Source organism: Panthera pardus, unplaced genomic scaffold, assembly GCF_024362965.1.
Source record: "Panthera pardus isolate Hobbes unplaced genomic scaffold, ASM2436296v1 HiC_scaffold_26, whole genome shotgun sequence".
Lineage (NCBI taxonomy): Eukaryota > Metazoa > Chordata > Mammalia > Carnivora > Felidae > Panthera > Panthera pardus.
In genome coordinates, this window is record NW_026526832.1 from 15,381,756 (window position 1) to 15,404,313 (window position 22,558).

The window sequence follows — 22,558 nt, forward strand, 5'->3', positions numbered from 1 at the left end:
GATTATACAGCTTTGGTAAAATATCTGTTTGCTGAAAACTATAGAAAACTATGAAAGAATTTGAAGAGACACACAAAAAAATGGAAAAACATTCCATGCTCATGCATTGGAAGAACAAATTGTTAAATTTGTTAAAATGTCAATGCTACCCAAAGGAATCTATGCATTCAATGCAATCCCTATCAAAATGACACCAACGTTTTTCACAGAGCTACAACAAACAACCATAAAATTTGTATGGAACCAGAAAAGACCCTGAATAGCCAAAGTAATGTTGAAAAAGAAAACCAAAGCTGGAGGCATCACAATTCTGGACTTTAAGCCATAGTCTCTTAGCAACTTTGGAGAATATAGTATAGTATTGTTGACTATAATCATAATGCTATGCTTTAGATCTCCGGAACTTAATCCTCTTCTAACTGCCAATTTGTATCCTTTGACCAACATATCCCCAATTCCCCTGCTCCACAGCCACTGTCAACTACCAGTCTATTCTGTTTCTGCAAGTTTGGGATTTCTTTACATTTCACATGTAAGTGATACCTTATAGTATTTGCCTTTCTCTGTTTGACTTACCTCATTTAGCTTAATGCACTCAAGGTCCATCCATGTTGTAGCAAATGACAACATTTCCTTCCTTTTTATGTGAATGATGTGTGTGTGTGTGTGTGTGTGTGTGTGTGTGTGTGTGTATAATCACATTAAAAAAAATCCATTGATCCATGAATGGACCTTAAGTTGTTTCTATATCTTGGCTATTTTGAATAATGCCACAGTGAACATGGGTGTGCAGATATCTTTTCAATTTCCAGTTTTTTCCTCCCTTTTGATATATACCCAGAAGTGGGATGGTTGAGTCATAACGGCAGTTCTGTTTTTTAATTTCCTGAGGAACCTCTGTACTGTTTCTGTAGTGATTGCATCAGTTAATATTCCCATCAACAGTACACAAATGTTCTCTCTTTACATCCTCACCAACACTTGTTATTTCTTGTCTTTTTGGTGATATCCATTCTAACAGATGTGAGGTGATAGCTCATTGTAGCTTTGATGTGCATTTCCCTAATGATTAGCGATGCTGAGCATCTTTTCATATATCTGTTGGCCATTTGTATGGTTTTTTTTTTTTTTTTTGGAGAATGTCTATTCAGTTCCTCTGCCCATTTTTTAATTGGATTGTTTTGTGTTACTAAGTTATATAAGTTCTGGATGTTAAACTCTTATCTGATACATGGTTTGTAGAACTTTTCTCTCATTCTGTAGGTTGCTTTTTTCATTTTATTATTTCTTTTGCAATATAGAAGCTTGATTATAGAGTATGGCTTGGAGTGCTGTGGAATTTAGTTTCCTAGTATTTTGTTCAGTATTTTTTCCGTCTGTGTTGATCAGGCTTATTGGCCTATAGTTTTCTTACAGTGTCTTCTTCTGGCTTTAATGTAAGGGTAATGCTGGCCTCATAAAATGAATTCGGGACTGCTTTCTGTTTCAGTTTTTTTTTTAAGTGTTTGGGGAGAATTGACATTAATCCTTCCTTAACTGTTTGATAGATTCACCAGTGAAATCATCAGCTTTTGGGATTTTCTCTGATGAGAAGTTTTTTGTTACCAGTTGATCTTCCTTGCTCATTGTGATCTGTGTAGATTTTCTATTTCTTCATGATTCAGTCTTGGTAGGTTGTATATTTCTAGGAATTTATCCATTTCTTCTAGGTTATCCCATTTGTTAGCATATAATTGTTCATAGTAGTCCTCTACTATCCTATGTATTTCTGTGTTATCAGTTGTCAATTTTGTTTATATTTTTTTTAAAAAGCAGTTTTTAGTTGATCTTTTCTACTGTTTCTCTGATCTCTATTTTATTTATTTCTGGTTCAATCTTTGTTATTTACTTCTGCTAACTTTGGGCTTATTTTTAGTTCTAGTCCCTTGAAGTAAGAAGTTTGATTGTTTATTTGGAATATTTGTTTTTCTTAATATATGCATTTGTCACTATAAATTTCCCTCTAAGAAATGCTTTTGCAGCATTCCATAGTTTTTCTTATGTTGTAGTTCCATTTTCATTTGTTTGAAGATATTTTGATTTACTTTTTGATTTCTTCTTTGACCCGAGTGTGTTGTTTACTTTCTGTATGTTTGTAAATTTTCTAGCTTTCCTCTTGTTGATTTGTCGTTTCAAAGCAATGTGGTTGGAATAGACGCTTGATGTGATTTAAATCTTAAATTTGCTTAGATTTGCTTTGTGGCCTATCATATAATCTATTCTGGAGAATATTCTATGTGCAGTGAGGAAGAATAGGTATTCCGTTGCTGTTGGATGGAATATCTATTTATGCCTGTCAGGTTCATTTGGTCTAAAGTATGGCTCATGTCCATTTCCTTGTTGATTTTCCTGTCTGGATGATCTATACATTGCTGAAAGTGGAGTATTGAAGTCTTGTATTATTATTGTTTTCTTTTTCTCCCTTCACATCTGTTAGTGTTTGCTTAATATATTTAAGTGTTCTGACATTAGGTGCATATATGTACAATTGTTACATATTCTAGATGAGTTCATCCTTTTATCATACCTTATTTGTCTCTTGTTACCATTTTTGACTTAAAGTCTATTTTGTCAGATATAAATACATTTATCTCTGCTTTCTTTTGGTTTCCACTTGCATGGAATATCTTTTCCCATCCCTTTGAACCTATGTGTGTCCTTAAAGCTGAAGTGAGTCTCTTGTAAACAGCATATAGTTGGGTCTTGTTTTTCTTTTCTTTTCTTTCTTTTTTTTTTTATTCAGTCCACCAGCCTTTGCTTTTTAAAAAAATGTTTGTTTATTTTGGAGAGAGGAAGAGAGTGCGTGTATGTGCACACGTGAGTTAGGGAGGAGCAGAGAGAGAGGCAGACACAGGATTAGAAATGGGCTTTCTGCTGACAGCAAAGAGCCTGATGTGGGGCTTGAACTCACAAACCATGAGATCATGACCTTAGCTGAAGTGGGATGCTTAACTGACTGAGCCACCCAGGTGCTCCAGCCTTTGCCTTTTGATTGGATAATTCAATCCATTTACATTTATTGTAATTGATATGTAAGTACTTACTAATTCCATCTTAATAATTGCTTATTAATTGCTTATTAATTAATGGCTGTTTTGTAGCTCATTGTTCCTTTGTTTTCCTCTTTTGCTGACTATCTTTGTGAATTAGTAATTTTCCATGGTGGTATGCTCTAACTCCCTTGTCTTTATCTTTTGTGAATCTGTTATAGGTTTTTACTTTATGGTTACCATGAGGTTTACATAAAACATAGAACAGTTCATTTTATGCCAATAGCAACTTAACTTCAATCTCATACTCAAACTTGACCCTTCTACTCCCCTACTTTTATGTTTTTGAAGTCACAGTTTACTTATTTTTGCATTGTACATTTATTTATTTATTTTATTTTATTAAAAAAAATTTTTTTTTAATGTTCATTTATTTTTGACAGAGAGAGAGACAGAGCATGAGCAGGGGAGGGGCAGAGAGAGAGGGAGACACAGAATCGAAAGCAGGCTCCAGGCTCTGAGCTGCCAGCACAGAGCCTGATGCGGGGCTCGAACTCACAGACTGCGAGATCATGACCTGAGCCGAAGTCGGATGCTCAACCGACTGAGCCACCCAGGTGCCCCTGTATTGTACATTTATTAACAAGCTATAGTAGCCATAGTTATTTTTACTGATATTTTCCTTTAATCTTTTTTTTTAAAGATTTTTTTTTTAATGTTTATTCCTTTATTGAGAGAGGGTGTGGGAGGGGCAGAGAGAGAGGGAGACAAAGAATTTGAAACAGACTCCAGGCTCCAAACTGTCAGCACAGAGCCCGACGCGGGGCTCAAACTCACGGACTGTGAGATCATGACCTGAGCTGAAGTCGGAGCTTAAATGACTGAGCCACCCAGGTGCCCCTCCTTTAATCTTTATGCCATAGTTAAGTTGCATTTAGGAAAGTCTTTATTTCTCTTTCGTTTCTGAAAAATAATTTTAGAGGATAGAGTATTCTTGGTTGACTGTTTTTTTTCTTTAAGCACTCTGATTATTATTCCACTCTCTCTTGGCCTGTACAGTTTCAGCTGTGAAATTTGCTGATAGCCTAATCGGGGTTCCTATAGCTTAATAGCTATTTTTCTCTTGCTGCTTTTAGAATTCTCTCTCTGATTTTGGTTTTTGACAGTTTCATTGTAATGTGTTTAGAGAAGACTGTTTGGAATTGAAATGGGGTGGTCTATTAGAAAGAAAGGAAGGAAGAAAGCTCTTCATTCAGCCATCTGTAACCTTTAATAATGAGATAAGTTTCTGGCAGCAGAGGAAATAGGAAGGACTTCTTTCTCATCATTAATCCTCTTCCTTTCCTAGCCAGTGATCTTAGAGCTCCAGAGGAAATGAAAAACAGTTCTTACTCTCAAAAAGGCAAGGTATCCTTAGATCATCCAATTACATGGCACACGACTGGAATCAGTTAAGTAGCTGAAATAAATCAAGATGTAAGGTTTAAAGTTGTTACCCCCCTAATAGAAAATTATTTTGTTCAGAACTTTCACTCCTTCTCTAAATCTTTTAAAGTAAGAGTAGAAGTGGTGGAGATCACACAATAATATAAGAAATTAGACTGGCCTGAGCTCTGGCTCTTCGAATCTAGTGATTAAACAACTTTGTTCTTAATATTTTGATTTGTAACTGACTTAAGATGTTATTTGATTTGTGATTGCTCTGGAGAAGGAAACATAATTTTGAAACATTTAACTTTCTGAAGACCTAAAAATTAGTTAACTAACAAGTTCTTGATATGGCAAATAAAAAAAAAGTTCTCAAAATAGTCAAATATGAGTGGCTTTTACATTTCCTAGTCATTGCTTCTATATTAGGGCTTAAATATGAGTGATATGGCTAATTTCTTCCTGATCTTTTGAGTTAGGATTCTTTGGCATTTTGTAAACAATCTACAGCCATGTAAATGTCATTTAATAATCTCCTCACTGTAGGAAAAGCATTTCATTTATGTAGCACTCTTTTTAAAACAAAAAATTTTTTAAATGTTTTTATTTATTTTTGAGACAGAGAGAGACAAAGAATGAGCAGGGGAGGTGCAGAGATCAAGGGAAACACAGAATCTGAAGTAGGCTCCAGGCTCTGAGCTGTCAGCACAGAGCCTGACGCAGGGCTTGAACTCACAGACTGTGAGATCATGACCTGAGCTGAAGTCAGATGCTTAACCGACTGAACCACCCAGAAGCCCCATCATTTATGTAGCATTCTACAAAGTGCTTTCACATAATCATTTGACTTTTTACATCTATGTGAACTAGATGGGAACTATATTGTCATACACCAAAACAAAGTTAATTCAATAAGTATTTATTTACTTAGTTTTAAGTGTACAAGGTGGTGATACAATACTTCCATATAACACCCAGGGATCATCACAAGTGTGCTCCATAATCCACATCAGTTTGTTTTCTATAATTAAGACCCAAATGTGAGATCTGAAACCATAAAAATCCTAGAGGAGAACACAGGCAGAAACTTCTTTGACATTGGCCATAGCAACTTCTTTCTAGATATAACTCCTGAGGCAAGGGAAACAAAAGCAAAAATAAACTATTGGGACTTCATCAGAATAGAAAGCTTCTGCATAGCAAAGGAAACCATCAACAAAACTTAAAGGCAACTCATGGAATCGGAGAAGATATTTGCAAATGACCTACCTGATAAGGAGTTAGTATCCAAAATATGTAAAGAACTTATAAAACTCAACACCCCAAAAAACAAATAATCCAGTGAAGAAATGGGCAGAAGACATACAGATAGTGAACAGACACATGAAAAGATGCTCAGGGTCAGTGATCATCAGGGAAATCCAAATCAAAAGTACAATGAGATGTGACCTCACACCTGTCAGAATGCCTAAAATCAACAACACGAAACAAAAGTGTTGGCAAGGATGTAGACAAAGGGGAACCCTCTTGGCACCATTGATGGGAATGTAAACTGGTATAGCCACTGTGGAAAACAGTATGAAGCTTTCTCAAAAAGTTAAAAATAGAATTACCCTACAACCTAGCATTTGTACTACTGGTTACCCAAAGAAAACAAAAATACCAATTCAAGGGGATACATGAACCCCGAGATTGATAGCATCATTATCGACAATAGCCAAAATATGGAAACAGCCCAAGTGTCCATCGACTGATGAATGGATAAAGAAGATGTGGTATATATATTTTATATACATACAATGGGATATTACTTAGCCATAAAAAGAATGAACCCTTGCCATTTGCAATGACATGGATGGAGCTGGAGTATTATGCTAAGGGAAATAAGTCAGAGAAAGACAAATACCATATGATCTCACTCATACGGGATTTAAGAAACAATTGAGCAAAGGGAAAAGAAGGAGGCAAACCAAGAAACAAGTATTGAGGAATGCTCTACTCTGACAGACACTGATGACACATAGTGAATGTGGAGTTTCTGTACTAGTGGGGAGAGGCAGACAACAAACAAACATAGGTGTATGTCATTCCCTTACAGAAAAGTTGAGTAGGGTACAAAGGACAGGGAACATGGAAGATGTCCATGAATGCTGCTCTATTTAGAATGATCAGGAAAAACTTCTCTGATGAGATGACATTTGGGATTCCAGAGGAAGAATATTCCAGGCAGAGGAAACAGGACATAGAAAGGCCTGAAGAAGGGAATGCTTCTTGATGTGTTCAAGAATTGAATAGAAAGAATGGTAGGAGAGATGGGACTAGAGGGAAGTGAACAAAAGAAGAATGGTCAAAGACAAAGTCAGATGAAATTCGTAAAAAGGCTGTAAGATTAACTGAGTTACTCTTGATTATTCAATAAGTGACAGAATTGAGTTCAAACCCAGGTCCCCTGACTCCAGATCCTGTGCTTATATACTGTGTTACTTCAGAGACATAACCAGTAGTAGTAGCTGCTCTATTAATGCTTCTTCGGCGGATTCAGTGCATCTAGGGAACTGAAAAGCAGTGTCAGAAAGATAATATTAGGGGTGCCTGGGTGGCTCAGGTCATGATCTCACGGTTCATGAGTTCCAGCCCCGTGTTGGGCTCTGTGCAAACAGCTCAGAAGCCTGGAGCCTGCTTTGGATTCTGTGTCTCCCTCTCTCTCTGTCCCTCCCCCACTCATGCTCTGTCTCTCTCTCTCTCTCAAAAATAAATAAACATTAGGGGCACCTGGGTGGTGCAGTCGGTTAAGTGTCCGACTTCAGCTCAGGTCACGATCTCGCCGTCCGTGAGTTCGAGCCCTGCGTCAGGCTCTGGGCTGATGGCTCAGAGCCTGGAGCCTGCTTCCGATTCTGTGTCTCCTTCTCTCTCTGCCCCTCCCCCCTTCATGCTCTGTCTCTCTCTGTCTCAAAAATAAATAAACATCAAAAAAAAAATTAAAAAATAAATAAATAAACATTAAAAAAAAAGAAGGATAATATCTGCATGATCTCTTTTTGGGTTGCTATCATGTGGTGGCATTTATGAAAATCTTCTTGGCCAAGGACAAGACTAGACTCTACTGCTCGACTAAATAGGCAACTAAGACTACTTCCCACTACTTCTCTTGTGGTTTAAAATTTCCCCCTTGAAATATTTCATTCAGCTGTCCTTAACTCTTTTTTTAAAGTTTATTTATTTTGTGTGAGAGAGAGAGAGAGAGAGCACACACATGAGTGGGGGAGGGGCAAAGAGAGAGAGGGAGAGAGAGAATCCCAAGCAGGTTCTGTGCTGTCAGCGTGGAGGCTGACACAGGGCTCCATCCCATCAACCATGAGATCTTGACCTGAGCCGAAATCCAGAGTTGGACGCTTAACCAGCTGAGCCACCCAGATGCCCCAGCTGTCCTTAATTTTGAATATTGAGGCAAGTTCTGACAGCAGAGGAAATGGGAAATAGAGTAAATATTAACAACTTGAAAGAAATTGCATGAGATCATTGGACTATGTGTGAAGTGCATGTATAAATATAAACAGAAACATATATTCTTACATATACATATATGCACATATATAAACCCCTCCATGGGAAACATTTAAACATTATTTTTATTTTTTATTTTTAATTAAAAAAATTTTAATTCTAGTATAATTACTGTACAGTATTAGTTTCAAGTGTACAGTTCTGCACATTACATTCATTAATTCTATACATTACTCAGTGTTCATCACAATAGGTCTACTCTTAATCCTCATCACCTATTTCACCCATCTCCCCCCACCTCCCCTCTGGTAACCATTAGTTTGTTCTCTGTAGTTAAGAGTCTGTATTTTGTGTCTTTTTCAATTTGCTCACTTATTTTGTTCCTTAAATTCCATATATAAGTGAAATCATATGGTATTTGTCTTTCTCTGACTTATTTCACTTAGCATTATACTCTCTAGATCTATCCATGTTGCATCCATGCAAATGGCAAGAATGAATTTCATTTTTTTTATGACTGTAATATTCCAGTATGTGTGTGTATGTTACCACATCTTCTTTATCCATTCATCTCTCGATGGATGTTTGGATTGCTTCCACAATTTGGCTATTTATGCTGCAGGAAACGGGTATGTATATCTTTTCAAATTAGTGTTTTCCTATTCTTTGGGTAAGTACTCAGTTGTGGAATTGCTGGATTATATGTTAATTCTACTTTTAATTTTTTGAGGAAACTCCATACTATTTTCCACAATGGCTGCACCAGTTTGCATTCCTCCCATGGGAAACTTTTATTGCTAATGTTAGTGGTAGAAGTAGATATAAATTATGATAAAGGTGAAAATATCAGGGGTGCCTGGGTGGCTCAGTCAGTTAAGTATCCGTTTCTTCATTTTTGGCTTAGGTCATGATCTTGTGATTTGTGAGTGTGAGCCTTGTGCCAGTCTCTGCACTGACAGTGTGGAGCCTGCTTGAGATATTCTCTCTCTCTCTCTCTCTCTCTCTCTCTCCCTCTCTCCCTCTCTCCCCCTCTCCCTGTCCCTTTCCCTCTCCCTCTCCCCCTCCCGCTGACCCTACCCCACTCATGCTTGCTCTCTCTCTCTCAAAATAAATAAATTAAAAAAATTTTTTAAAGATGATAACATCACACGATGTCAATTTCAATAGAATCTACTCAATGAGTCCATACTATAATCATGGGTTATAGACCAGTGTGAATTTTAAATATAAATTTTTAATAATAATACAATACCATAATAATATGTAAACCATTACAGTATGCAAATATTACCTATTAAATGATGAATTAATACTTGTTCGGATTGAACATTGAGTTAATTCTGTCTTAGCATACTTCTAGAAGACCACGTGTTACTTAATCAATTTAAATAGGAAATCGGGCACCTGGCTGGCTCAGTTGGTGGAGTGTGTGACTCTTGATCTCGGGGGTGGGAGTTTGAGCCCACATTCATTGTACAAATTACTTAAAAATAAAATCTTAAAAAATTTTAAATAAGAAGTCATAAATTATTTTACTTCAGAGATTGCCATGTAGTACCCAGCACAATGGCTTAAACACTGAGTGGAAGACAGCCTAGAGTAGTGGTTGGGAGAACACAGCTGTTAGATTTAAGCTAAGGTAAAACCCATCTTCGCACTTAGTAGCTGTGTGATCACAGACAAATCTTAAATGTCCTCATCTATAAACTGGTTTAATAATAGCACCCACCATATAGAATAGTGAGACTTAATAAGTTAGTTAATTAATATGTAAGGTGCTTAAAATGATCCTGACACATAGTAAGAACTAAAATGGTGTTGTACTACTTTTATTAACATAAAAAATATTTGTTGAAGTTAATTAATCTTTTGCAGATAGGATTGGTTGATTTAAAAATAGGTCAGGTGTGTACTAATATGAAAGCTGTGCTGTTATGATGAGCTCAAGGTTTAGGGAATTGTTTCGCCATGTCTGACTTGCAGGCATATTTACTCACTAATACCCATTTCTCCATCTCTTCTTTTCTCTCCTAAGTGACAGATATTAAAACTGTCTTCCCATGAGGCAGAAACTTGGAGGTTTCCCTCTTTTACTTCGTGATCATTTTATATTTGTCTTTATACTTGTCTCCCTTCTTTTCTAAAAGGAAGATCTAGAAAGGAAACCTAGCCTGGTTAGTTTAGCAGTGTTTTTTCAAATGTTTTAAAAATGTGGGTTGTAAATCAATTTAGTGGGTTTCAGTCAATTAAAAAAATTTTTTTTAATGAAAGTGCATCACAGGGAGTAAGATAAGTATTGTTTTATGAAATATCACACACATATATGTGTATACATAAATATATTCCTACATGTGTAACACACATGAAAGATAGTACGTGTAATGATTAAGGGCATAGACTCTGGAGCCATGTTGTGTGTATTAAAATCCTGGCTTGGCTCTTTGTCTTGTACAAGTTTCTATGTGCCTCAGTTTACTCATCTGTAAAATTAAGGTAATAAAAGTACCTACCTCACAGAATTGTGAGAATTAAGTGAGTTAACATATGTAAAGAGCTTAGAATTTATAAATCCCTTTCTCTCTGTTTACCTATCCATCTATTCACACACACAGATATACACACAGATCTATATATCTACACACATACACACATATGCACATAGTAAGAGCTGTGTAAAAGGTTATCAATAATGTGTGTGTGTGCTTGTCCTGATGTAAAATATGTTTCTTACTGTGAGTTGTGGCCAAAAAAGTTTTAAAGTTACTTGTTTATCAGGTGGAAGGGTATTGTGAGTGGATTTGGAGTGAGGAGACTCTGGTCCAAGTCAATTCTCTGTCAATCCTCATGTTACCTGGAATGTATCATTTGACTTCTTTGTCATTGTCTTTCTCTTAAAGATGAATGGACTCTCAATTATCTTAAATGGGCCAACAAACACTATAACTCTATGCTTTTATTCTTTCTGCCTCTTCCCTTTCTTCCATCTTACTTCTGAGCAAACTGAGAAGTTCTTTATGGATTGTAGCATTATGAGTTTTGACCTTGGCCAGGATGATTGAATGAGGATTAGGTACCTTAGGAAAAAGACATGCAATAGGGACTCTTGACACAAGATAGTGACCAAGTCACCAACTCTTTCCTTTGAGGGGAAGTTGAATGTGGGAAGACAGGCAACATTAGGGATGTCTAGAGAGACATCACAATGGGGGAGGATCAGAGCGGTGTTGTAGTGCCCTACAAATTGTGGTAGGAGGAAAAATGGCCTATAGAATCAATACTGGTGGTGGAATTCTGTGGAAGGGAGAGAACCATCTCAAACTGCCTCTGACCAGCTTGTATGGTTGTGGAAAATCTGCCCCTCAGGACCTTCCCTAGGTGGGTTATAAGTGAGATAGAGAGTTACTTGGGGTTGGGGTGAGCCAGGAGAGGAGATGAGACAAAGGGGGCCTAGGAATATGAGAAAGAAGAGTTTAAATATAAGAGACAACCAGTGTAACTTTCCTGGAAGCAGGGATAGTTAAGAGCATTTTCAATTAATGGAGATTTCTAATTCTCAATTTTTTGTTGACTGTGTCACACAGGGTTCAACTCCTCTCTATTGTACCATTCATACCCTCATCTTTGAGTCAGTAGTGTTCCAGAAAGAAAGGGGATTAAGGAGGGCCCATCAGCTTGATATAAGGAAGAAAGTGAAATTCAGAATAGATATCAAGAATTTAGTGGAAGCAGGAACTCAGTTGAAATGTAGCCCCCACACCTGGGTGGCACAGTCGGTTGAGCTTCTGACTTCGGCTCAGGTCATGATCTCGTGATCTGTGGGTTCAAGCCCCACATCGGGCCCTGTACTGACAGCTCAGAGCTTGGAGCCTGCTTCAGATTCTGTGTCTCCTTCTCTCTCTGCCACTCCCTGACTTGTTCTCTCTCTCTCCCTTCCCCTCCCTCTTTCTCTATCTCAAAAATAAACATTAAAAAAAAAAAAAAGAAAGAAAGAAATGTGTAGCCCCCACCAGACACCCAGACATATTAGAAAGGATACCAGTTTTCCCAATATATGTGGAATGAAGGTTTGAGCCAATTTGCTTAAATATTGGAAGACAGGATGAGTTGAGCAAGTGCAAGAGTTGGAGGCTGATACATGATATAATACCGTAATTCTCTGTCATTTAGAGTGTTGTTTTCCAAAGAGTATCTCCGCGCACTAACTTTGTTTCTCCTCACCAATAAGAGTTTCATGAGGAAATAAATTTGGGAAGTCCTGGGCACTTCCCACTCCACTCACCTTAAAGATCTGCAGTTTACATCAGCATGTTATAACTCTGGGAAGTTGAGCAGTGAAGGTTCAAGATTACGTAGTTGCCTTCCTTGGAGCCCAAAAGCACCAAAGGAACACAGTCTAGTTTCCAATTACTTGCTAGATTTTTCTATCTTGATTTCAAAAAAGACATTGCCACACAATGTCCAGGAATTTCTCTATGAAGTGAATTTACCCTATTGTCACCATTTTGGTTAATAAGATTACCACCACATGTCATCTCAGAACTCTCAAATATCTTTTATTTTTGACCATTAGCTCTTCTTCACACCTGCCATACACATACAATAGAATTAATTCATTATCAGATCTTGCTGATGCTTGTAAAACACATATATCCCTTGTTACATGCCAGACTTTTTATAATTTTTTTTAACGTTTATTTATTTTTGAGACAGAGACAGAGCATAAACGGGGGAGGGTCAGAGAGAGGGAGACACAGAATCTGAAACAGGCTTCAGGCTCTGAGCTGCCAGCACAGAGCCCGACGCGGGGCTCGAACTCACGGACCGCGAGATCATGACCTGAGCTGAACTCGGCTGCTTAACCGACTGAGCCGCCCAAGCACCCCAGACTTTTTATAATTTTAATGTATATTGGTTATTTAAGATACATTGAATCTTAGTAACAGGAAATTGTATTTCCATATACCAAGCAACAAACAATTGGAGTTTGAAATTAAAGTACCATTTATAATAGCATAAAAAATTATCAATCATTTAGGGGTAAATCTGACCAAATATGTGAAAGACCTGTACACTGGAAATTACTAAATATTGCTGACAGAAGTAAAGAAAATTTCAAGAAGTGGAGAGCTATACCTTGTAAATGGCCTGGAAGGCTCAATATTGTTAAGGTATCAGTACTCTACAAACTGATTTGTACATTCAATGCAATACCAATAAAAATCTCAGCAGACTGTTCTGGGTCAAAATTGGTAAGCTGATTGTAACATTCATATGGGAATGCCAAGGACTTAAAATAATTAAAGCAACCTTAAAATAGTAAGAAGAAAGTTGGAGGGGTACACTACTTGATTTTAAACATTATTATTAAGCTGTTGTCACCAACACAATGTGGTATTGGCATGGAAATGGACAGTTACATCAAAGGAACAGAATAGAGAGTTCTGAAATAGACCCATACATTACAAACAATTGATTTTTTTTTTTTTTTATATCAGAGCAAAGGCAATGCGATGGGTAAAGGATAGCCTTTTCAACCAAATAGTGTGGGCATAATTGGATGTCTATTATTTTATTTTTTTAAAGATTTTATTTTTAACTAACTTTTACACCCAATATGGGGCTTGAACCCACAACCCTGAGACCAAGAGTGACGTGCTCCACAAACTGAGCTAGCCAGGCACCCATGGATATTTATATTAAAAAAACAAACAAACAAGAAACTTGGATCCATACTGTGCACCATTTATAAAAACGAATTCAAAATGGATCATATGCCTAAATGTAAAACCTAACACTATAAAAATTCTAGAAGAAAACATGGTAGAAAATCTTTGTGAACTTGAATCAGACAATACTTTTTAGAAAAAAATACCAAAATCACTGAATAAAAGGATAAATTGACACATTAGACTTCTTCAAAATCTAAAATTTCTGTTCTTCAGATGACACAGGAGAGAATGAAAAGACAAGCCACAGACTGGGGGGAAATCTTTGGGAAGCATATATTTACTAACGGACTTGATTCCAGAATATATAAAGAACACTCAAAACTCAATAATAAGAAAACCCAATAAAAATGGACAAAAGATTTGAATAGACTTCACCAAAGAAGATCTATAGATGGCAAGAAATTACATGAAAATGTGGCTAATAGAAAACTTACCTGTCAGGGGAGACGCCATGATCACAAAGGTAGTTCTCCCAGGGCGAGGCTCATCCATTGCACTCCAGATGTGCTGACCCCTGCGATTTCCCCAAATGACTTATTGGAGAAATGCAAATTAGAAACTATGAGATATCACTACATAGCTGTCAGAATGACTAAAATTAAAAAGATTGACCCCATCAAGTGTTGGAGAGGATGCGGAGAAACTAGAACTCTCACATACTACTGGTAGGAATGTAAAATGTATGAACACTTTGGAAAACAGTTGGGCAGTTACTTAAAAATGTTAAAAATATGGCTGAGCCTGCTGGTCTTTGGCAAGCTGCTGATGCCGGTCTCTGTTGTGCAGGATGGGGTTTGTTAAAGTTATCAATAATAAGGCTTACTTCAAGAGATACCAAGTGAAATTTAGAAGAAGACAAGAAGTTAAAACTGATTACTATGCCCGGAAATGCTTGGTAATTCAGGATAAAAATAAGTACAACACACCTAAATACAGGATATTTCGTGTAAGCAACAGAGACATCATTTGTCAGATTGTTTATGCCCATATAGAAGGAGACATGATAGTTTGTGCAGCTTATGCTCATGAACTCCCAAAGTATGGTGTGAAGGTTGGCCTGACAAGTTATGCTGCAGCATATTGTACTGGCCTGCTGCTGGCCTGCAGGCTTCTCCATAGGTTTGGTGTGGATAAGATCTATGAAGGCCAAGTAGAAGTGACTAGAGATGACTGCAGTGTGGAAAGTATTGATGATCAACCTGGTGCCTTCACCTGCTATTTGGATGCAGGGCTTGCCAGAAATACTACTGGAGATATAAAATTTTGGGGGTCCTCAAGGAGCTGTGGATGGAGGCTTGTCTATTCCTCACAGTACCAAATGATTTCCTGGTTATGATTCAGAAAGCAAGGAATTCAATGCAGAAGGACATCGGAAGCACATCATGGGTCAAAACGTTACAGATTGTATGCAGTACCTAAGGGAAGAAGATGAGATGCTTACAAGAATCAGATGCTTATAAGAAAGCTCCTGCTGCCATATGAGAGAATCCAATCTATGAGAAGGAGCCTAAGAAAGAAGTTAAAAAGAAGAGGTGGAATTGTCCCCAAATGTCTCTTGCCCAGAAGAAAGATCAGGTAGCTCAGAAGAAGGCAAACTTCCTTAGAGATCAGGAGTGGGCTGCTGAGAGCTAATAAACCAAACCACAATTTTCTATGAAGATTTTTTGGATAAAGACAATAATAAGCTTATTCACCAACCCACAACAACAACAACAACAGCGAAGTTAAGTATACATCTACTACATGACCCAACCATTCCACTCCAAGATTTTTATTTACCCAAGAGAAAAGGATGAGCAACTGAGTGGCTCAGTTGGTTGAACATCTGACTCTTGATTTCAGCTCAGGTCATGATCTCAGGGTTCATGAGACTTGGATTCTCTCTTTCTCTCTCTCAAATAAATAAACTTAAAAAATTAAAAAAAAAAAGGAATTATGTCCTTGTAAAGATTTGCACAGAGATGTTTATAACAGCTTTGTAGCCCCTAAGTGATAAGCAACCCAAATTTCCATCAATGGGTAAATGGATAAACACATGGCAGCATATTTATACAATGCCATTGTAACAACAATAAAAAGGAATGAATTGTGGATACAGTCAACAATAATAGCAGATCAGTTTGTTTGGGGAGGTGTGTAAGGTGGAGGAGCACAGAAAAGTGGGAAAGGAAGGGATTCCAAAGGGACCTGAAGAAATTTGGGGCCATAATCCATTGTTTACTATCTTGATTGCAGTGATGGTTTCACAAGTATAAGCATATGTCAAAATTCAACAAATTACACACTTAAAATAAAATATGTGCAGCTTATTTTATCTCAGTTATATCTCAAAACTGTTTTTTAAAAAGATGGTTCTAACATGCATTTATTTGAGGTTGTGTGTGGGTAATTCAGGTAGGCATGTCCAGCTTAGGGTTGGAAAAAGGGATGTGTAACTCTGGGGGAAGGTGGGGGAAAAGATTTTAGGAATAAATTGTCCCTCCCTCCCTTATCCTCTTTCTTCTCTCCCTCCTTTATCTGTCCTCCATAAAGATCTGAGATGGTTAAATATTATTTATGTGGAGCTGACAGTTGAAGATATGGGAAAGGCTGGTTGCATAAAGGAATGGGTTATTGAGGAAAGAAACGTGAGAAACACTGAGGCATGTTTGAAAGGGATACTGAAGAATAAAAGAAACTAGTATGATCAGAAGAGTGGTGGGCATGTAGGAAAATAATTAGTAAAAGGGAATGGATGAACTACTTCCTTTTTGCTTAGTACTGTCTATTTCTGTGAATGTTGGTCTGTCTTTTTAGGGCTCAGGAACATCTCCAATGGGATAAAGAACAAACCAAACAATCACAGGGCTATGCTGGTTAATACCCTATTGTTTCTAATGGAGTAGTATGCTGTTTAAAAAAAAAAAAAAACACACACACAAGTCTCCTGGGTTGCTCAGTCAATTAGCTGGCCAATTTCCATTTAGGTCATGATCTCCTGGTTCGTGAGTTGGAGCCCCACATCCGTCTCTGTGCTGACAGCTCAGAGCCTGGAGCAGTCTTCGGATTCTGTGTCTCAGTCTCTCTCTGCCCCACCTCTGCTTGTACTCTGTCTCTCAAAAATGAAGAAACATTAAAAAAATATTTTTAAAAACCCCACAAAATGAAACCTCAATAAAACCAGTATTCTTAGGAGATGGGAGTCATTTCACATATAATCCTTTAGCTAGCTCAACAAATATTTGCATGGCCCCAACATCTTCTGGTTTTATTTTATTTTATTTTATTTTATTTTATTTTATTTTATTTTATTTTATTTTATCTTATTTTATTTTATATATTTTATTTTATTTTATTTTATTTTATTTTATTTTATTTGAGTAAGAACTCTATACCCAGGGCGCCTGGGTGGCTCAGTCAGTTAAGCATCAGACTCTGGCTGAGGTCATGATCTTTCAGTTTGTGAGTTTGAGCCCCGCCCTGAACTCTGTGCTGACAGTGGGTAGCCTGCTTGGGATTCTCTCTCTCTCCATTCCTCCCCTGCTTGTGCTCGCATGCTCTCTCTCTCTTTCTCCCTCAAAACAAATAAACATTAAAAAAAAAAATCTCTGTACCCAACATGGGGCTCACACTTATGACCCTAAGATCTAGAGTTACATGCTGTACTGAGGCAGTCAGGTGCCCCATGCATTTTGTTTTTAAAAGACCACATGAAAATGCTGAGTTCCTTCAAAGAGGTATAGTAATTTATGCCCTCCTGTTTGGCATAAAGTGGGTGAAACATTTTTAATGTCATAGAACAAAGAAAAAAAAGTAAATTATATAAAAACATATATGAGGTCTTTAAATGTGTGTCCTGGCTGCAGTCCTTTTGAGATGCTTTTCAGCCTTTTGTGCTGCTCCTGCCTGAGAAGTCCTGATAATAATTTCTATAAAGACTGCTCCATATTATATGACGTATTCGTATTATATGAATGTGCCAACAAGAAATTAATCCGTTATTTCAGAGAAATAACAGCCACTGTGGAAAAGACCCCATCAGGGTTAGGATTTCTACTTTCTTATATTCTTTAGATTTCCTACAATAATAAATGATCATGAAATCTAAAGATTTGCCAGGGAAGATTTAATATTCATTTCAACTGAAGAACTGAGGTATCTTTTTCAAAGCCTTTAGAAAGAAGTGGATTGGATTTCTTACCTGTGGCTTAAGTTAACAGTGTTCAGGGGAAAAGAAGAACCAAAGAGAAATTAGCCAAATGACCAAACAAACAAACCCAAATTCACAAAAATAAAGACATTCTATATACCAGATAACAACATTCATTGCTGACCGGTTTGTTAGATGTCAGACAGATCTCTGTTCTGACTGTTGAGCTGTGTGACCTTGGACAGATTGCCAGTCTCTCTGAGCTTCTGCTCTTCCTTAAAAGGGGCCATAATACCTACCTCACCAACAGAGACTTGGTGGGGCGTGAGACAGGGGATTTATGAGAGAGTACCCGGCCCAGATTGTCTTAAAATGATCATTTAGTTCCTTCCCCTTTTTCTCAGGGATTAACTGAAGCTGACAGTTTGGGGTGCAGGCAGATAGTTTGCTGCAGTGTGTAAACCAATTCCAGTCTCCCCTTCTTTGGTGTTTCTGTACCTTCTTGGAGTGTGAATGAGGAGGGTCCTCTTCTTTTGATGTACAGGCTTGGGTTAGGTTAGCTAGGAAAGTGACACGTCTGGCTTTTTTCCTGCTGGCTTATATCTTTGGCCATGTTTCCACCAGGCTGTGGCCTCAGTGCTCTGGTCAATCCAGAGTCATCAAAGCTGAGAGAAAAAGAGGTGAGGTGGCAAACTGTGTGGGGAGCTCAGAGCTGGTATTCCCAAATTCTTCTGATCTGCCCCACAGAGAGCACAGTCTTGATTCAGGCAGGCTTCCTCTCCACAATAGCCAGGTTTCTTCTTTACCCTTCCAGAGTCCTACACTCTCTCAGGAGGAGGGGTGATGGATGTTTTTGGCACTGAAGGGAAGAAATCCTATTCCAAAGAGGAATACTTCTGTTCTACTCCCCAGTTTTATTTTGTCTTTAAACTTCAGGTTCTCTTTTCCAGGAGAGATTTAAATCGGATTACAGTAATAATTCCTGTTTGTTACATGCCACATGCTTTATATCCATTAACTCACTTAATTCTTACAACAATCCTGCAAGATACATGTGGTTGGTTCCATTTTATGGATGAGAATATTGAGGCTCAAACAGATATGAGGACTTGTGCAAAGCAACATAGCTGGTGACCATAATATTAATCCCCGGACATGTTTTATTTTGGAGCTGTGAAGCAGTTTGTCTCTCAGTCCTATTTACCTGTGTTTTCACCCCACTCACCGTACCACCACCCTGGCCTGGGGCAAGTTACTAGCTTAAAGGATTTATTTGCCATGTAAATCCTGAGATGTGATCTCTTTCTCTGTCTCATCCCTAGGATATCATTAGAGAGAGTTTGCCAGCTGGGAAAAGATACGAACGACCCCATAGCATCAGTGAGTACAGTGTGTTCTCATAAAACTGGTGCTCTAAAAATGGCTACATTTTACTGAGAGAATTAACCACAAATTGAGGCTAGTTTTTACAACGCCACAAGTGGGGCTGTATTAATTATCTATAAAGACGATTCTGAAGGGGTTCTCTGCTCTCAAATTCCAAAGGAAGCAAGTAAGGTACAGTATGCAATGTTCTCTGAGGCGGATGATCCAGTCTTCTCAAGTTTTAGAAGGTCTCACTGGGGACAGTCAGGATCCTGAACTGTATTATGATTTTACTCTTTAAAAGGCTCTGTGAAGCCCTCAGAGCAGAACAAGCTGGCCTATCTCAGAGCACCAGAGCTAGATCCAAAGTGCATCGGCATTTTTTTCCTAGCAAAACAAAACCAAACATGAACAGTATTTCCTCTAAAACTGAAAAACAAAGTCAACAAGGAGAAACAGGATAAAAAGAAGGGCAGTTTTGGATTTTTGAAAGAATTTGATGTAGTACCTGGTGTGAATTGAATTTATTTAACTGTCATTCACATTTAAAGGCCTAGGCCCAGGTCTAGAAGAGTTATTGTAGCATTCCATGAAAGACTTTCCTTTGTTACCCACATTTAGTTTATGTGATTGGTGCACTAGGATTATTTTTCCAGTCTGAATGGATATAGAAGATGTATGGACCTGCAGTGTGTACAGAGCTGTTAGCATCACTCAGAAATAAGCTCCAGTCCCATTGCAACCCATATACATCTTGCATAACAAAGGATTTGGGGCTTAAGGTGGCATTTCAACCTCAAACAGTGTTCAATATGACAAACTTTTATTGCAGTTGAATTTATTTGTCGTTCTAGGTGTTCAAAGCATCTTATTTATTCTGAGGTACGGAATCAGTTTTTAGGGTGGTAATTAACTCTTTAATAGATGACAAAATTGATGTCTGATATTACAACATGAACCCCTACATCCAGCTATAGCTGACTTGACTCTATTGCAAGGAGCTCAGGCTTTGGAGTAGGTCCTGCTATATATACACTTTGGCTTTGGGAGAATCACTAGTGAATCTTAAAATTGAATGTGCGTATAAATCACCTGAGGTTTCTGTTCAAAGGCAGATTCTGCTTCTGTAGGTCTAGTGTGAAGCCTGAAGTTCTGCATTTCTAATGAGCTCCCAGATGGTGAAGATGTTGACAGTCACACTTTGAGTGTCGAAAACTATTTGAACCTTAGTTTTCTCACCTGGAAAAAAAGGGGGGGGGGGATGAAAATAACTACTTGAGAAAATTGTTAGGAACATTAAATGAGTCAGTGAGGTGAAGCATCTGACACGTAGGAAGATTACCACAAATATAAATGTCCCACTCCTCCTTTTCCCGTTTGTTCCTACCTAGCTCAGCAGGCAGGAACTCTGTTTATTCAACTCTGTTTCCTCAGCTGCAGTTTTTAGTGGGTTTACTTTCATATTTATGTCATAGAATTAAGTTCGTCGCAGAAAGACATGTGTAAATAATTAAGAGCCCACCCCGTCCTCTTTCCCCAAATTATGTGCCATTCAACATTACATGGAAAATCTTATGCCCAATGCGAATGCTCAAAATTGAATTGCAAAGCAACTTGTTCAAAATAGCTGTAAAACTTTGCTAACCATTAGCAAAACATGATTATTTGGGATCACAAAACAATACTCAATTATATTTTTGGAAGACACACTTCTAAAACAATGTTTTAAAATGGTTGGAAATGAAAGAATGGGCAAAAATATACCAGGAAACTCAAATATAAGCAAAGAGGGTTCTAATCTTAATATCGAGTGAGCTAGAATTCAACTCATGCAGTTCCATAAAGTACAAGAGGAGGGAATACTTCTCAACTCATCATCTGAGGCCAGTTTTACCCTGATACCAAAACCAAACACATCAGGAGAATAAAAACTATAGGCCGATCTCTTACGAATGTAGCTGCAAAAATCATTTTCAACAAAATACTAGCAAATTTAATCAACCTATCAAAGAGTTTTACATACCAGATATCATTATCCCATGAACGCAAGGGTGGTTTAACATTTCAAAATTAATTTGTGTGATATGCCGTATTTTAAAATTACATGATCGTTTCAATAGGTGGAGAAAAGCATTTGATCAAGTCAGGTTCTGCTCAGGATAAAAATACTTAAACTATAAATGCGAGGGTAGTCTCTCAAGCTGATAAAGAGCATCTATGGGAACTTACAACTAATATACTTAATGGTGAAGGTTGAGTGTTTTCCCTCGTAAGATAAGGGACAAGACAAAGATGTCATTCTCACCACCTCAGTTCAGTAGTCTACTTGATATTCTTTCTAGGGGCAATGTCTTTGTCCATTCAGGCTACAATTACAGAATACCATAGACGGGTGGCTTGTAAACAACAAATTTATTTCCTGCTGGTAAGGGGGCTAAATGCAAGATCAAAGTGCCAGCAGTCTGGTGTCTGGTAAGGGGTCGCTTCCTGGTTGTTTTCCCTGTGTTCTCACATGGCAGAAGGGTCAAGGACCTATCCTAGGCCTCTTTTATAGAGGCACTAATCTAACTCCTCCATCCTCATGACCTATTTACCTCCCAAAGTTTCCACCTACTACCATGACCTTGGATGTTAGGACTTCAACATATGAATTTTTGAGTGATGCAAATATTCACCCTATAGCAAGCAATTAGACAAGAAAAAGAAATAAAAGACATCCAGACTAGAAAGGAAGAAGTAAATCTATATTTGCAAATGTCATGATCTTGTGTATAGAAAAACTGAAAGAACCCACTGAAGACCTATTAGAGATAATAAACAACTTCAGCAAGGTTGTAGGATACAAGAGCAATATTAAAAAATCAATTGCATTTCAATACATTAGCAAAAAACAATCTGAAAATGAAATTCAAAAATAATTTCTTTTATAATAGCATGAAAAAGAATAAAATAAGAATAATTTAAATAGAAGTGGGTAAGACTTGTATACTGAAAACCACAAAACGTTGAAAGAAATGAAAGATCTAAATAAGCAGAGAGACATCCTATGTTCATAGACTGGAAGACAATACAGCAAGTTAAGATGGCGGTACTCCCTAACTTTGATCTGCCAATTCAATGCAGTCTCTGGCAAAATCCCAGAAATTGGCAAGCTGATCCTAAAATTCATGTGGAAATGCAAAGGATCTAGAACAGCCAAAACATTCTTGAGAAGAACAATACAATTATAGGACTCACTTGCAGTTTCAAAGCTATGTACTTTGCAGTTTGTACTGTGAGGTTACAAAGTGATGACAGTATGGTACTGCCATAAAGCTCAATGGAATGAAATTTAGAGTCCAGAAGTAAACCCTAACTTTTATAGTCCTTTGGCT

The 22,558-nt window shown here is 37.6% G+C and overlaps 2 pseudogenes; both read left to right on the forward strand.

Moving 5' to 3' along the window:
* The first annotated feature begins 14,116 nt into the window (after positions 1–14,116).
* LOC128773704 (U1 spliceosomal RNA) lies at positions 14,117–14,253 on the forward strand (annotated as a pseudogene).
* Positions 14,254–14,408: 155 nt separating this feature from the next.
* On the forward strand, positions 14,409–15,387 carry LOC109266207 (60S ribosomal protein L5-like; annotated as a pseudogene).
* The last annotated feature ends 7,171 nt before the right edge of the window (positions 15,388–22,558 follow it).